Source organism: Cuculus canorus, chromosome Z (genome assembly GCF_017976375.1).
Source record: "Cuculus canorus isolate bCucCan1 chromosome Z, bCucCan1.pri, whole genome shotgun sequence".
In the NCBI taxonomy this organism is placed as follows: Eukaryota; Metazoa; Chordata; class Aves; order Cuculiformes; family Cuculidae; genus Cuculus; species Cuculus canorus.
Window position 1 is genome coordinate 20,883,688 of NC_071441.1, and position 18,773 is coordinate 20,902,460.

At 34.9% G+C, this 18,773-nt stretch overlaps 1 protein-coding gene across 19 annotated transcripts in view; it reads right to left on the minus strand.

Moving 5' to 3' along the window:
- PTPRD (protein tyrosine phosphatase receptor type D) overlaps nt 1-18,773 on the minus strand; it is a 928,191-nt gene that overhangs the window by 777,239 nt on the left and 132,179 nt on the right. For all 19 annotated transcript variants that reach the window (XM_054055286.1, XM_054055289.1, XM_054055284.1 and 16 more), the window contains exon 3: nt 6,558-6,601. The gene's annotated coding sequence lies outside the window, so the exon portion shown is untranslated. The remainder of the gene's footprint in view (nt 1-6,557; nt 6,602-18,773) is intronic.

Here is an 18,773-nt window from a genome sequence, read left to right on the forward strand (position 1 = left end):
TCCTCTCAAACTACTCTCTCTGAGAGGAGAGATATACTGGAAATCTTCACTGTGAGACAAAGTAATTCCAAATGTATATTATTGATAATAATAATCTGATTAATAATACACATTTTCCTCACTGAATATGCACTGAGATAAAGCAACTGATAAGATGTACTCTTTGAATACAAGTGTATGAAACATTATCAATCAGGTTATAAACTCTGGTATTTGTTTACATCAGGAAAAAGGATTAATAAGAGAAATGTGAAACAAAAAACATACTTTTATTCTACTTTTTCCTGGCTAGTCTTCCATATTTTGTTTTGGAGAAAGCTGTGCAAAACCTTTTAAACTAGAAAATAATTTATTTTAAAATTATTGTTTATATTCATAAGAAGTCACTGTGCTTAGTGATCACTTAGTAACCATACCTGCAGACAGCTTGTTAATCTGTTTTCTGTTTCACAAGGTTAAAATTTCAAAGTGGAAAGTACCACTCCACTTCATTTTTGGAAGAAAGATTCTGAAATATCAAACCACATCATGAAGGTATAAAAAAGTTTTAGATTACTTACTAAATTATTAAATAACAGTATCTTTCTTTTCAGTAATCGTATCTTTTTGCAGGAGAGGTTTGGGGGGGTAGGGGTTGTTTGTTTGTTTTTTGTTTTAAGATACTGTGTGGGAAAACTGTCCATTTTTTGCCTAGCAGTTTATCTAAGACTTTAAAAATTCTTAGTAACATTCTCTCATGGTGGGACTCGATGATCCAGTGGGTCCTTTCCAACCTGGTGATTCTATGATTCTATGAACATTCTTTATATACCTACAAAAAAAAATATTGCTAGGTTGCACATTTTACAACGAACAAGATATGAAACACATATAGTGAATTGTTGAATAAGTGTCTCTTATTTAGACTAAATACACATTTCTGTGCCAGAATCTTCACACTTTTGTAGTCGTCCTCAGATTTCTTATTCTTCTCTTTATTTCACAAGTTCAGAGCATAAAGGAGCTATAGAGTCTTGGAAATTTTTCAGAAACCCTCTATTGGAAGCACAGTAACTATTCATCCCCCCTAAAACTAAGGGAAGTAGGAGGAGAAAGAGACCCCTTTGGCTTAGCTGCAAGCTTCTGAGTCTGTTCAAAACTAAAAGAGAAGCATACAAGAGTTGGAAAAGTGGACAAATACCTATTGAGAGCTACAAGGGCACGCAGAGATACAGTTAGAAAAGCAAAAGCTCAGCTCAAACTGAAATTGGTCAGAGATGTCAAAAATTAATGGACTGCAGCACATGGTTCAGCAGAGAACATGCAAAAGCCTTGCTGAAAGAACCTGAGTTTCGTTTCCCAAGCATTTCTAGAATAAAAGGAAAACAAACAACAAGGTGGACAAACTTTCATTCATCAGTCAGAGGGGCTGAGGTCTGAGAAGATATTTTCTGTTCCAGAAAAACAACTGTAGGACCTTTGTTGAACTTCTTTTCATTCAGCCCCAAAAGGGTTGTGGTAAATCAGGGAAGATGGAAGGTAGATCCTTAGGATCTTTTCTCTTTAGCAGCTAGGAAAAAAAGTACTTAGCAGTTCTAAGAATAAATAATATATAATCCTGGTTTCCAAAACAGGAGATATGTTGGGCAGCCTGAATTCTGTCACTGACATTTTAAAGATTTTTTTTCCATTTTAATTTTACATTGAGCTTACTTTAACGTATACTATGAAATTAAATACATTCTCTAAATACTAAAAACAACAAAAGAAAGAAAGTTTATAAACAATTTTCTAATGACCCTCTTTCTGAGTACCATTTTGGTTTAGACTCTGGATTCCCTCTGTTGTTCCCAAATTTTCATGTGCTAGGAATTTAGAATCAATAAAGATGGATTGCATAGTTTTCACCTACTTTTAGGCCTTTAAAGAAGAATAATCGGTCAAGTCTTTGTTCTTGAGATCTTCTTTTTTTCACTTTCAAAATGGAATTTTTTGCTGATTTATGTTGTTAAGGCTAAGTCTTACAAAACATAATCTTTTGTCTACTTGTAGTACAGTAAGGTCTTTGTGGAATTAGATGCCGAAGATGTAACTACTGGAAAAATACTACCTGCCTTCGTTTTACACAGTAAAAAAATGAATAAAAGGAAAAATATGGATAGCACAGGTCGTGCTTTTTAGCCCTTTGAGTGATTCAAACTAAATTTACACATCTTCCCTTTTTTTCATCCTCTTAAAGATTTAGTAGTCCTTAGATTTACTGGCATTTATTTCCCAAAATTTAAGTCATAGTAAGTATTATAATAACATAAGTAAAAAGGTTTCAAATTCCAAAAATTATGACAAAGCTGACTCCAAAAAATAAAAGGAAAAAGAGTGTTTGAAGTTCAAATGAAAGACAATATCTGAATAACACTAATCCCCAGGAGAACATTTGGCACCTGCCAGACACTGTAAAGGTTTTATAAATGTTGTCTTCTGCAAAGTCGACTGCAAACATCATAAGGCCTTTGGTAAATATGTCTACTAGCCATTTTATTTGAGCAGAAATATTGAACTTCCTGCCATCACAATTATAAAGTAGAGGGATCATTGAGATCAAATTTCAAATCACGCAAAGATGCAAGTGTTTGAGAAAATTCTTCATTAGCAATACAAGCCTGGCAAAATAATCTATTTAGAAATAATTTATGGGTAAACATATAGAAACACATAGCGTAGAAAAGAAAAAAAACTGATCTGGCTGCCTGATCCACAATATCAGATTATGTAGACAAAATTCTGCATTGCGGTGCAAGAATATTGTTGTTTATATTGCATAATGCAAAATTTTTATCTCTTTGGCAAAGGCAAAATACCACATTCTGTTTGTCTAAAATTATCCACTGATAATTGTATCAAATTAATCTTACCTGACTATTGCTTCAAGTATAATGTTCATAGGGGTTCCTTTTTTGTTAAGGAACACTAAAATAAAAAAAAATTGATAAAAATCAACTGAAACACAAACACCTCAAAACAGGTATAGTTAAAGGAGTTTCTGGGAATGATGTTGATATATACCATTGTGCACCTTTAAGACAAAACTCCTATACTTACATTTTCCCTACTTGCTGCTGTTATAATAATACAGTCAGAAAAGGCAATAAATTAAAACTCTAGTGTTTGGATAATAAAAATACTATATTGCCTTTTTTTACTTCAAAACATATTTCTAACCATTTTGCCTTCGGTTCACTTTGAGCAGGTAAAACACTGCAGTGCAGACCTTCAAATACTCAAGGAAAATTTCCAAATAGGACAGCTGACTGGGACTTTCACATGGACACCAGCAGTTCATGTAGAAAGGGAAGTTATGTAGGAAATACTTTGTCATTGTTGTGGTTAGAAAATCTCACATCCTGAGATAATGGTAACTGCCTATAGCCTTCTAAACATACAGTGTTCACAAAAGTACCACAGTACTAAAACGTGCTGAGTTGCCTGTCATACATTACAAAATAATTAGGAACTACTGCCAGTTGGTTAATACAGAGAAGATCTTCTGTTTGTGCTTTTCAGAAAGGGAAGCTCCCATCCTGAATTGGAAATATTATTCATATCCATTCCAGATACCTGGTTCGCATCTGTTGGTTAAGATATCCCCAATGGCAGGTTTACTTTTTCTTTTCACAAAACATAAGTGACTTGACTATTTTTTTCTTGTTTTTTTCAGTTGTTTTCCCCTATTTAGTGTAAAAAAAAAAAAAAAGTGAGGTGATGTGGTGTGGTTGTGTAGAGCATATCAACTTTGAATCTGTCTTTGAACAACTAACAAACCTGCCTTTTGATTTATAACAAAATTAAAGTTTTTGTGTCGCAGTAAGGAAAAAGGAAAACATTGCTATATTTTCAGGACCTTCCCAGGCATAATAGAAATAATGTACTATCTTTTTTGGTTTTATAGTCAGTTTTGAATACACAAGGAGAAAAAGAAGTGGTTCATATATAAAAACATACATATAGATGTTTTGGATAACATTTTGGTTACTCCAGTTTGAGGCATACACTGTGTATTTGTTTTATGAAACTATGATATTTTCCTTAGTTTATATCTATGTCCTTTTTTTTCTTCCTGTAATACTGAGTGGGATGTAGTTGTGTTTTACTAAATAGCTCACAGTTTTTGACATATTTAAGACTGAACTCTTATATCTTTTTTTCACTTGTAAACAACACTAACAACTACTGATTTGGCTGTAGTAATTAAAAAGGATTAGAAGTGTCAACAAAGTCTATTTTATTAAGGAACACATAACATATAAAATAATAATAGAACCTAGAACTTAATTATTGAAATACTAGAAAAATTTTTGCTGTATGCAGAGAAACAGATGGAACTGAAAAATATTTACAAACTCACGAAATGACAGCATTTTCAGTTCTTGCAGAAGTAGGGAGGGAGGACTGCCCCTCTTAGACTTCCAGAGGGCAGACTTTGGCCAGGTTAGGAATATGGCTGTCAGAGTCCCTTGGGAGACAGTCCTTAGCAGTGTTAAATTTATGGTTGGACCTGATGATCTTAAAGGCCTTTACCAATCTCAACAATTCTGTGATTCTATCCTAGGAATCTATGTATACAACTGTAGCACATATCTGAAATCAATAAAAGATAGTATGGTATAAATATTCTACTGTATTTTGAGTCAAAATACTGTGCTTAGGACATAACTCTCACACTTTCCTTTTCAGAGTCCCTTTCTCCTCCTAATTTGCTAGAAATGCCTTGATAGTGTTACTTGCAACTTAATGAAATAAACTGCTTCCTCAGAGTCTTCTATCTGAAAATAATTTAGTGAAAGATCAGTTATCCTTCAGACTTCTAAATATGTTGTTCAGACTGGTTATGTATAAGCAACATGATAACTCTAAGGAAAGAAAACTCAATTTTCACTTCTTCCTCTGCTTAGAACTATCTAGTTAAAATATCTTGAGGTGCCATAAGGATGCAATGATGAATATTAAAGAATATCTTCAGAACAAAAAGACACTCGTGAATCAAGTACAATACCAATTTCTTGGTAGGCTTGAAAGAAGCATAGCTCCAAAACCAAAGGGTTTATGCCAAATGTCTTTTAGAGTGCCCTGCAAATGTGACTGGAAGAACAGTATATTCTCACAAAACACATAAAAGGAAGGAAAAAAAATGAAACTCATTAATTGAGGTAATAAGTATTTATGTTCAAGCAGTGAGACAATGAAAATAAATACCACTATGCTGATGGAACAAAATTGTGACAACTGAAATGGATTGAAGATATACCTCAAGTGGTTCCAGTAGCTGTGGAAGATTGTTTTTATCTTTGAGGAAAGGAGAAATGAAAGATTCTCCCAGGAGCCAGGCACAGATGATGTACTCTCAGTATTGCTCCTACCTTCAACTCATTGCATCGTGTTTTTTGTTTGTGTAGATTTATTTCCTGGCTAGAGAACTCCTTTTTCTTTAGGGACTGGGATTAATCTTTGGTCTAAAATCCAAGTCCTAAACTCATCAAAACAAAAGCAAAATTCCAGGTGGTCTCATATTGTCTATTATAACTGTAGAATTTTTGCAACTTTACTTTCTCCACTCAAGCACACTTTGTGGTACCTTTAACAAATAGAAATAAGGATTAGCAGCCAGCATTGTAATGTAACATCATACCACTTGGAAATCGATATTACTTACACTGCACTAATTTTGCTTTTGAAAAAAACATGACAACTTCTTGACTCAGCAGAGACTTGATATAGCAAAGACTTTGCTGCTAGTCATTCCCTCAGCACCAAGTAGTTAACAGATACTCTTCATTTCTGCTCAAGCTATGTTATTGAGTCACTGGCACTTGAACCTGCTGTTATTGGGGTAAATGAAAAAAATACAAAGCGAGTAGATGAAAAGTGCTTCTTAAAGCTTATCAAGTACACTATGTGTGAGAGAGACAGAAATTGTATATTAGACTTATGTTTTTTGATTTTTTTTTTTTTTTTACAATAAAAAGCAGTTTTGAAAGCTCTTCAGAGAAGAAAGCTATTTCAGGCAGAGATAGAGGAAAAAGTCCATGGTTAATAGGTAGCTAAACACATAAAAGTAATTTTCCATATGGTATTTACGTATGGAAGATGTACATCAGTGAAAAGACACTAATAAATGTACTGCACCACTTTTTGTGTCTTCATTGTTTTATAAGAAATCTCATCTTCCCTAGGGTTTCTTTAAAAGAGGAAAGTTACCTGAATGAACAAAACCACCTAGGATGTTTCTCTATTTGTAACATTTTAGGAGATCATGAGAAACATATCTGCTCAAATATTTAATACTAATTTACTAGAACTGCTCATGTTTAAATTCAATGCACTCAAAAAAATGTTAATTGGGCAAAGCTCCTGCTGAAATCAAGGTCAAATCTGAATAAATAGTGTAGGATTTGGTAAATAGGGGGTGACTTATTATTTTCAAAATTCTTGAATAACAGATTCATTTCATTGCAACTCAAGATACAGTAAGCAGTTATTATTATAGTGAAAAAGTATCAAAGATAAGGAAACTATTAACTTACTCTTCCCCGAGGCACATCCTGTTGTTGTGTCTCAGGACAGAGACCTAAGAAAAGAAAAAAGCCTTTAATACTGCTGGCACTAACAACTATTTTCAAATACCATAGTCTTATGTATGTACAGATTCATGTTTGTTCATAGGAATAGTCAGAATTATGACTCATAAATATTCTAATACCTGATACATACTTGAAAAGAACAATTAGCAATAAAAGTGGAAATGCTCTTCTGCAGTTATTTCTTTCCTCTTTTTAAATCCATCTGACATTTCCAAATTTTCTTACAAGTAGTATGAATTTCAAATCATATCAGAGTACATATTTAATTGTAATATTCATAACCGAATGTTCCATAGGTGGAAGTCTAAAATTATGCAGAATTCAACATTTGTACCATGGGTCACCATTTCCAAATACATACTATTATAATTCTTGAAGCATCATTTTCAGGCTTGAATTTGTTTACAGATTTTAACGACATTTAAAGATTAACTCAAATAAAATGTAGGGCACTTAAATGCACTGAATGCAAGGCTGCATAAAATATTCTATTAAATATTATAAGATGTCTCAGGGTTTTTTGTGTTTATTTTAGGAAAAGTAAGACTCAAATAATAATAATTAGATAATAATAACCAGGGGAGGTTATCAATGTTCAGTGTTACTACATCTGAGCCCTTGACACTTTTGCAACAGAACCATTCAGCTATTGAAGTAAGATATGCTATTGCAGAACTCTGCAATATTTCATAAGAAAGGATGAAAGCTTAATCTGATTTTTAAAGAATTGGCACTTCGTTCATAAGTGATTTGGTCAAATGTCATACATATACTAGGATTTGTAATGTGCATATCTTAAGATATTTATGCATTGAAGAAGAAAATCTTCAAATGTTCTACCCATTACTTTTCTTCACTGCTTTTTCTGCTGGTATGGTTATATGTGTACCTTTAGCATGAAACCTATCTATACGAAGTTCACATAAGTATACCAAATGCTTCTATTCAGAAAATTCAGGTTCTTAACCATGTGAAATATATAAGAACAGCAATAGATAATAGTATGAGGCTGAAATCTACTATATCAATGCACAAAGATCTTGGATTTGGTCCTGCAATAATTGGAAACGCTGGATCATAAGTGTCCAAGCAGCAGAAGTTTGATTGATTCTAGGAAGAATATTTCACTTGATGGGGACAGAGGAAGACATTTTCTTAAGCAATGTGACTGTATAAATAATGAATACTTGAAACTGATTGCGATCAAGATTTTTCAAATATATTGTTGGGATTATGGACAAGCAGACAAAAAGCAGATAAAAGTAAAAATGGCAGTCAGAATTTACATAATAAATAATATATCGTCAGTTCATGACATGATATGACTGACTACACAGCTTATCACTGTTCTAAAAGTGTAGCTGTTAGCCTCAGCATTTATTGATGATTCCAGTTCCTCTGCCACAAAAAAAAAAAAAAAAAAAAAAAGAGAAGAGAAAACTACTGACAAATACAAGCAAGCAACCAAGCAACCAAACAAGCCACCAAACAAAAGATAACTAGATCTAACCAAGGGCTTAGAACACACAGATTTATTTCAGTCTGTGTTCACACTTGTTAGGCTTTAAATTCATTTACTTCAGAAGCTGAATTATACTCCTGTGAGTTATTCACACTTTTAAACTTCACAAGGTTAAAGTTGTAATTAGCAGTGACTTTAATGTAAATTATTACTTTCCTCCTTCTTTTGAACCTAAATAAATAATCCAGACACTGTACAAACCTCCTACAGGTCACCTTTAAGAGCAGTGACTGATCTTGTGATTTGTCAGATTTGTTGAAACGTTACAAGTAAGATTTACTGATCAATATCTATACAGACGGTGCAAGAGTGCATCATATTCTGCAAGCATGCTTTAACTGAGTTTAGAAAGGTGGTCATATCTTTGAAGTGAATGAGAGGCTACTGAATTCTTTAGATTCAATAACACATTAACTTCCCTTAAGTTAAGAATCTGTAATGATTAGGGAAAGCACATATGACTATTTCAAAGTGTCTAATTCATAGAAACCAAAACAAACCAAAGCCAAAACAAATTGAAAGAAAGCAAGATTTTCTTTCACACAGCAAATATCTTCATTTTTTTTAATGTATGACAACTTTAGGATGTCATTCTCAGGATAATAAATATGTAGTAGAGCAACTAACACTTTGGAAAACAGGCAAACTAGTCATGTGCCAGGGTGGCAACTCAAAAATGAGATGGCTGTTTGGTGACACGTTTACTGACGAAACAGTTACTCTCTTCTGCCATCCTTTCTAACCTACTCAAAATACCAAAATACTGGATTCCTTTATAACTTAAAATCATACATATTGGACAATAGTCATTTCAGATAACTTAGTAACTGGGTCCCAATAACTGTTCACCCTCATCCTCCCTATGTCTGTTTTCCTAGACCTGAAGATGTTTTACTTTAAGGATTAGTGTTTACAAGAATTCCAGAAATAAAGAGTTAGTGTCAAGAAGCGTGACAGAAACCACAAATGAAGCTGTGTACTGAACCTAAGCAGAGATCAAAGATTGGTTTGAGTTTTTATTGATCATTAAAGAGAACAAACAAGTTTCTTAGCAGAAACCAAGTGATCTGTGTAATATTTGGCCGTTTTGAAGTAATTCTTTTTTGCCTTATTTACATTAATATCAATTGAAAACAGGTTCACTGAAGTGGATACGTTACAATGATGAAAGTAAGCACAGAATTAAAAGATTTTGCACTGAAATGGTAAAATAACTTGGTTCACTCTTAGAAGTCCAAAGGATACTTTAAGATAATACATATTTGAACAAAGAAATAAAACTCTGTATGAATACAGCCTCTTCCAATGAGCAAAAATAGCTTAACTTTTTATCATGTTTTCAAAATTTTATTGTAACTTCTGATTGATGAATTTCAGACTCACTTAATTGACTTTTCGGGAGTTTTGTGAATAAAGGCTGAGGGGGGCTGTCCACTCACTTCATAGCCAAACAGAAAATAATCTTCTCACACACTTCTTCTGATCAAGAATTAAACTGTGATTGAGCTACTTCATACTTTTACAGCTTTTATGATGTGTGGAACCAGATAAAGATATCACAGATCTGTTCTTCAATGAACTCTCAGCATTTTGGATGATCAGTGTATTTGTGGTAAGAAAAAATATTGTCTTTGAATAGCACACTTGCCATGCTCCAAATTCCAAGCCCTCTTCCTTACTCATCCTATGTCCATGACGCATTTAAGTAGAAAAGGAAAAAAACATTATGCACAATATATTGTGGTCCTCAGGCATTTGGGGGGGGGGAGTTGTAGTATAAATTCTCTTTGTTGTGTTATTAAAAATGCCTTAGACCTAAGATTTTTGAAAGGTATTTCCGTACCTCTAAGATAGAAATAGATTTGCCAAAACACTTAATCAGCTATCACTTATCAATGTGATTTCTAAAAGCATTTCTGTAGGTTTGGTGTTAGGTGCTTTACCAAGCATACTAATCCCTCTGAAAATGCAGTCTACAAGCCTTATCTCAGAGTTCAAAATTAAAGAAGTGTTGCCATAACTAGACAGCTGTTAATGACATCAACATCTATTCTGAGATTTATTATGGAGGCATCTTAATCAAGAGCATCTGATCCTTCTTTTGGGACTAGGACTGATGGGAATCTGATGGAGTCAGCTATTGCAGTTCTGATGGTGTGTGTGAATATTGCTTCCATGGACTTAAAGCCACAGAGTAAATATTAGCTCTATATTTGGAATGGTATTTCTTAATAAAGTTGCAGCGAGAGTCCTTTAAACTAGATCTGACTGTTGTATACTTACTTGTGCCATCTGGGAAGTGTCAGTCAGCAGTATGAAATATTTACTATCTGAGGCAAACAGTGATGAAATGGAAAGGAAAAAAAAAAAAAGAATAACTATCAAAATTAAAACTGTCTTGAAAATGCACTCCATTACTGTCAAAAGGCTTAAAGTATTTAATCTTTAATATATTAATATTTGCCTCATGTTGATTTATTAGGAATTTCAAGCCAAGAAAATGGGTAGGCACACCTCTCTGCCCATGGAGAGGGGGCTGGAATTAGGTGGTCCCTTCCAACCCAAATCATTCTATGATTCTATGAATCTATGAAAATGTGCAGTATGTTAGTTTGTTTATTGCCTTCAAGGATCTTTTTTATGAAGCACATCTAGCTAGGGAACAGCTAATTCCTCACAATTTCTTGGCAATTATAGTTAAATGTACATATTGGGCAAGAAAGAGGGTTCAGAGTAGGGACAGTAAACTAAAGACTTATTTTGTGTGCCAAAAACTCTTTACAAATGGAGACAAAAGTGGTATCAATAGATAAAATGCACAGCTTATATAAACACCTGCATGATGAAAATAAATAGAAAAATGTTTTTCAAGACATAGGTCCATAAACATATTATTGACTCACAGCAGAAGAAAACAATGAAGAAAATATATTCAAAATACTATGTTGGGATACCATTCAGAAATCGTCATTGTATCAGGGTTAATTTCATGTCTGTGTAAATGACTTGCCTTATATAGCACAGCACACAGGAAAGCAGATTTTGATTTCTTAAGCACTGTCTAGCTGTACCTAGAACTTGGACTAAAATGAAACATTTCTTGCCTCAGCAGATTAATCTCCAAATCCTCTTAGTATGTTACCATTAAATGAAAATTTTTAAATATTGCTAGACCTTTGGAACCACAGAAAGTTCATGATCTTTCTTTTTCCTACCTGACCACCTATTATCTGACAAAAATATTTAATACTTAGTCAAAAGCATTAAATTTAAATTTTCAGTTTTGTATCAGAATAAGTAAGCTGGATAAAATACTGACTTTTGTCCATTTTTACTCTTATAAAAAGTGGAAGCCACTGAGAAGTCTTGGCAATATCTTGATGTGGAAAAAAAAAAAAGAGCCAAGAGACCCTTTTTTTGATAAGATTTGTGTGGCTCTTTTGTAGTATAAAATAAACAAGTAACACAAGCTGCATTTAGTATCTTTGTTTTCTGATAGTCATGACTTTAACTCCAAGGACTGTTTTAATTCTTTGTCTTCTGCCTCAGAAACATAGAACAAATATTAAATGTCTAATTCAAATATTTTCCATTACTGTCAGGTCCATGAGAAAGTTACTAGTGCTTTCATTCACCAGCTTAATGAGTAGAATTTTCCAGAAATTTAATACAGTTTTGCTGTTCCAGCTTAAACTGGAACAGATAGGCCTCAAATTTGATAGTCCAGAGGCGAGTAAACTGACTGCAGTACACAGATGGGGCCCAAATCACTGAGTTTACTCTTTTTTTCTCAGATTTTGTAAAAGAGCTTCTGAACCATAAGGAGGAAGAAAATTTTAGCAACAGTGAATGTTTAAACTCTAGAACAGTTATTCTTAAAGAAAATTGGAAATTTACTGTATGATCATGTTACTTGTCTCCTATTCTGCTCTGATACATATGATATAGAGATATTCTTAATCATTATACTGATAATGAGCTAATAAATGTAATATGTCTTCATCACACACACATTACATCACACTCTTAAAAGCATGTCTTAACATTACTCTTTCAAAGTCATTGCAGGACTCTGCTGCTGCCAAAGAGAGTAGTTATATTAATGTGCAATGACAGCAGTGTCAGAATAGTGCCCAGACTGATTCATGCTAGTTCATAATAAAGCATCAGAACCTCTGATATCGGTAGGGGTTCAGAATCTGTGTGAGTGGTCTGTATTAATTCTGGCAGCTGAATTGCACCTGTGAGTGATAAAATGGTAATTGTACCATATTATCAGCCTGCAACACAGACACTAACATATCACAACACTACCGTTACACGGATGAAAAGGTAATATCTGTCTTTGAGTTCTTTTTATGAGAAAAAAATGTTTTCTGTGGACGATGTAACACAAAATGCTAAAGAAAGAACATTTCTACAGTTATTACACTAATATTTATGCATATATTTTATTTTTTTCTCTATTAGGTTTGTTTTATCTTTTAACTTTAAGTAAACTAGCTGTATAGTTTTCTTAAAAAGTGTGCTCAACATGCTCAGAGATCACTCTTCACCCACTAAACAAATTTCAAACTATGTGATTTGTCCTCTGTCTTTCATCAAGACAAATTCAATATTAACTTCTGCTGTAGTGACTCAGTCACCTTCATAGCATCACTTCAGACCTTTCAACCCTAAATAACTTGACAGGAACAATCTCATCAATTAGTTTGAACTCTACTTGTAATTATTCTGGCAACACAGAATGCATTAAAAAGCTTTTTCCTCTGCAGAACTACCTTTTGAGTTTCTACACTTAGTGTTATTTCCTTCTGAATAAGTATTTCAAAGGCAGCAGTTGCAGTCCTTTAAAAAAAATAGAATTAGTCTACTGTATCTGTTGGCTGCAATTTTTTTCTATCCTGCAGAACTGAAGATTTAAGGTGATAACTTTCAGGGGATGCTTTTTCCTCAACCTGAATGGATCTTTGTATGCCATTAATATCAGTGGGAAAGGAAGTTTGTATTGTTTGACAGAGCATATACAAAGGATAGGGAACCCCTTGCAAATGAGATAAAGGTAATTCTTTATGTTAGTGAATTTTAAAAGAAAATCTGTCAAGAAACTTTTTGATTTGAGGGACCATGCAGTAAAACTGATCAAAAACCTTGCTTTAGCAAGTGTATAAATGGTGATATGAGAAAATGGCAAGGGGATGAAAGAGCTGCCAAAATAACCCATCACCCACACAACAGCATCATGCTGGAAGTAAAAAGGTACCTTCTTACTAATTCTTATTTTTTGTGTTATATCATTTTGGAAAATCACTCTTTAAGAGATGTATTTCTGAGCCAGAACACTGCTTTTGATCTCAGGGTTCATGCAGAACAAAACTTATGAGACCCAAAAGGACCACTGTGCTGAAGACGGTAAATTGATGACACTTCCTGCTGAGTTAGCTTTATTCTGATTCCATAATGTAGCAGACATCCTTCCATAGAGAATCTTCCTTTGGTTTGGAACAAATAAGTGGAATTCTAATGATTTACATGTTAGTGTCACAAATTGTAATCATTTACACATTAATGTAGCAAAATAACAGTCTGTTTTCCCTTCAATACCACAAAGTGAGGAAAAAGTATCTATGTTAACCCTAGTATTTTGGACACTTTCCAGTATGGATAATTGCATTCTGTCTACTAACAATTCTCCTGCAGTTTCAATTAGATGGAATGTTCTCTTTCACTGTCCTGTGCTCTTGTGCAGCATTGCTTTTCAGGGTATAACAGCTGCCACATTTCACTCAGGAGGTGCTTGTACTTCAGTATTTAATGAGACAAGCCCTATAACAGGGTTTTCAATTAGCTACATTGTGACTTTTAAACTGCAATCTGTATCAGAAAAATTAAATGCTGTGGGAAGATAGAATTGCTCAGGAAAAGTTCAAATGGCTTAGATATCCCGTAAAACAGAAAGACGAAGAGAGATTCTGAAAATCAGTTTCTATCCACTGAAATAAGCAGTAGGTAAGGAATTCACAGTATCTCCACCCTCATTCTTTGAGTCTTTTTTTTTTTTTTTCTTTATCTGCAAAAGTGTGGAAGTGTAATTGTGATTGCTATGTGTTGGTATGAAGCAATGACCCTAACTAGGAGAAAGGTCTTAGGAATTTATGGAACAATGCTCAGAGACAAGAAGTGAAGAAGATACTCACTGGCATCTACAGGAAAGATATTGAAACACTGGAGAAATTTTAGTGTAAAAAATAAGTTTGTCCTTATACTTATAGAATCATAGAACGACCTGAGTTGGAAGGGACTCACTAGGATCATTAAGTCTAACTCCAACCCCTACATAGGATAACCCCAACATTCACACCAAGTGCTTCTGGATTATTGTCAGGCTCAGTGCTATGACATTCAACAAGGCCAAGTGCAAGGTTCTACACTTGGATCGGGGCAATCTGCAATTTCAATACAGGACAGAGGACAACGTGATTGACAGTAGCCCTGCAGAGAAGGACATGGGCGTGCTGACTCATGAGAAGCTCAACATGAGCTGGCAATGTCTGCTTGCAGCCCAGAAGGCTAACTGTATCCTGGGCTGCATCAAAAGTAGCATGGCCAGCAGGTTGAGAGAGGTGATTCTCCCCCTTTACTCCACTCTTGTGAGACTCCACCTGGACTATTGTGTCCAGTTCTGGAATGCCCAACATAAGAAGGATATGAAACTATTGGAACAGGTCCAGAGGAGGGCCATGAAGATGATCAGAGAGCTGGAGCACCTCTGCTACGAGGACAGGCTGAAAGAGTTGGAATTGTTCAACCTAGAGAAGAGAAGGCTCCAGGGAGACTTTATAGCAGCCTTCCAGTACATGAAAGGGGCCTACAAGAAAGCTGGGAAGGGACTTTTTAGAAGAGCATGAAGTGATAGGGTGAGGGGGAATGGATTTAAATTGGAAAGGGGAAGTTTTAGACTACATATTAGGAAGAAACTCTTCACGATGAGGGTGGTGAGACACTGGAATGGGTTGCCCAGGGAAGTTGTGTGTGCCCAATCTCTGAAAGTTCTCGAGGTGAGTCTGCACGGCTCTACTGGGAGGTATCATTGCCCATGGCAGTGGGATTAGAATTAGACGATCTTTAATGTTCCTTCCAACCCAAACCATTCTATCATTCTATGATCATTCTAATCACCAGTCCAAAATTATCTGTAAATGCCCACATATCTGAGCAATAATACAATGCTGTCAAAGGGGTGCTGACCTCATTCAAATCAGCTGTTCCATCTTGTGTATTTTGTCTTTGGCAAGTGCTAAATGCAAGGTATTGAGAAAAGTACCCAAACTTCAAACCTCCACCTTTGAAAGACTTCAAACTGTCTTTCAATTTGCAAACAGGGCATATTTGTCTTCAATGAAGGTTTCTTCACTGGGTTTCTCAGAATTTTATTTTAAATTTGCCACAGCCTGAGTTGCCTTGGTTTGTCAGGAGCCAGTCACAGCAAGGACCACTCTGAAGTGCTGCCTTCACTGTGTCCCCAGTAAAGTGGGCTTTCTAGAGCTCTGACTGGCTTTTGAAGGGTACTATACTTGTTCTCTACCAGTAGCAATCTTCCTATGTGGGGTATCTGACCAAGTTAATACTTGACCTATATGCCTGGGCTCTTGTTGGATTTCAGTAATCATACCTTATAACCAGGGAAAGATGAAAGAGCCAATAACCGCACAGAGGAATTTTCTAAATACTATTATCTTCGTGGTTTTCTGATATTTCTGAAAATAATTGGTTTCTGATGTATTCTTTTTAATCATAATAAACAAGGGATAAAAGAATATGAAGAGGAATGTTTCAGGGACTTTCCTTCTCTTTTTTCAGTTTTCAAAGGAGCATTTTTCTCTTTCTGGGGGAAAGAACGAATATATATATATATTTGAAATAGATTATGAAAATGTTGGGGAATGACTAAAAAATAGCAGAAGGAGTAAGCTTTTATATCACAGTATGTTCACCATCTATGGTCATTAGTCAAATTATCACAGTTCTGATTTTCCAGAAAAAAAGGTTGAGTTCCAAATATGAATGAGTTAATTTTAAAAGCTTCCTCAGTTATGTAAATGCACAAAATGTAGTGCCACTTTCTATTCTTGTTACAATCATGAGACTGTTACTATAATTGATTAATTTTGTGCCATTCTTTCCCAGTGATCTCTTTGTCACAAGAATGAGCTATCACAGAAATTTAATGCTTAGTACATTTTAGTTTTCATAATGTATTCTGATTCTTATTCTAATGACAAAGGTTGGCACAAAATCAGACCATATTCATAACAAAGGCTGCAAAAATAAAGCAGGAGACTGTATAGAATTCATCTTCATGACAATCTCAGAACAATGAAACAGAAATATCACAAAACAAAACTCTTTGTTCTTGCAGCAGTCTTGATGTTGTAATATCACAATACTCCAAAATGCATTTCTGAATCTTTTGGATTGGATGTATGAAACTCATTCTGCAGTATGGATATATTTCCCACTATTTTAAAAAGTGGATAGTGGAAAAATAACTAGACTCAGAATGTGATTTATTGGAAATAGTTGTAGTTAAATGGGAAATACCATTTGTCTGCTCTCTAGTTCCTAAATCCACGACTGAGTTATTGAGGGTGGGGGAACAGGGGCAAGCAGGGTGGAAAGGAAGCAGAAAAAAACAGTGGCTGTCTTTCACAGACCTTCTACACTAAAAATTTGTTTTTTCTGGGCTTAGTGTAATGCAATTATTTGATAAACTGCTAACATGGCAAAACTGTAAGTATCAAATACAAGAAAGCTTCAGTAAGTTAGAAATAATTGTCTTGTATTGAAGTTGTGGGGTTTTGGCATTATGTGTATTCTCTATGTTCTGCTAGCAGGAACATGAGCCAAGAACAAATGGTGACATTCCTCTTTAGTTCTGTAGAGTGAACTAAGCTATATCCTTTAACACAAAACTCATTGATTGTATACAGTCTCTACATTTGTCTACTCTTCTGCCTGATGTTAGCTTTTCTTCTACTCTGATTTTTCGAACTCTCTGTTGGAGTGAAAACTATTATTAATATGCAAACTGGTATGTAAACATGACTGCCTATGTTGTAGTTTATTTTTGTAGTAAAGAGAAAAACTGAACTGTTCAACCGCTCGGTCAACAGATAATTGGGTGGTGAAAATATTTTCTGGTTTAACAATCAAAAGATAATCATGAAAGTTTCAATTCAATAGTCTATATTTCTAATTTGAGCAGTTTAAATATTTCCCTTGAGATCACACTTGACATAAAACTCAAAGATTTATTTTTGTATATATATTTCTGCAGTCCAAGAGGAATATAAAGGACTTACAGTAATACTTATTAACTATTAGTGTACTACAATGCAGCTTCAGAAAACACAATAAACATGCATGTATGGGACATGTCCTGTCTCCTGAATTTCACTACTGCATACAGGAGCTTGACACATATTTAAATATTGCAGACTGAAAGCTAAGAAGTTTCACTAGCCAAATACTCCGTGCTTAGCTTTTGAATTCTAACCTCTGTCTCTGCTGTTGCTCAGTACTGCAATTAGAGTATTCAGCTAGATGTGCTTTTGGTCTGACATGATAAGGCTTCTCTTATAGCAATCTTCTGGAAGAAATAAAAAAAAAATGTATTTCTTGTTCTTTGTTATTTCCTGCACTATAATTTCAATAGTTAGAACAGTAATAAATATTTTTTTTTAGCTCTGCCCAAATTTATATATTTGTGATACTATTGTTTTTCAACTTTGAAAGAAGGTTAGTGAAAAAAACCCCTTGTTCAAAATCTGGAAAAAGATGTTTTCTTCAGGGGACCAAGATTAACTGAAAAGCCTTATTTAGGTCCCTGAATTCATAAGCTTATTGTCACTTGCTCTGGGAGTCCATGACTACTCAAGCTGGGAAATAAAGAGATCTTGCTTCCACAAATCACTTGTTTAGACCACGATTTCATTATGCAAATAGAGAATCATTTGGTTGGAAAAGTCCTTTGAGGTTACTGAGTCCAACTATACCTGTCCACTACTAAACCACATCCCAAACCACCTCATCTACCCATCTTTTAAATACCTCCAGGGATTGTGACTCAACCACTTCCATGGGCAGCCTGTTCCAGTGCCTGATAACCCTGTCAGTGAAAATTTTTTTCCTAACGTCCAATCTGAACATCCCCTGGTGCAACTTGAGGGCTTTGCCTCTCATCCTATCACTAGTTACTTGGGATAAGAGGCCAACACCCACCTCACTACAAACTCCTTTCAGGCAGTGGTAGACAGTGGTCAGGTCTCCCTGACTGCTGACTCTCCCAGCTGCTCCTCATAAGACTTCTCCAGCCCCTGCACCAGCTTTGTTGCTCTTCTCTGGACACTCCAGAACCTCAATGTCCTTCTTGAAGTGAGAGGCCCAGAACTGAACTCAGTATTCTGTTACAAGCCAAGATGTTATTGGTCTTCTTGGCCACCTGGGCACACTGCTGGCTCATGTTCAGCTGCTGTCAACCAACATCTTCAGGTCCTTCTCTGCCAGGCAGCTTTCTGGGCACTATTCTCAAAGCCTGTAGTCGCGCATGGGGTTGTTGTGTCTGCACTTGGCCTTGT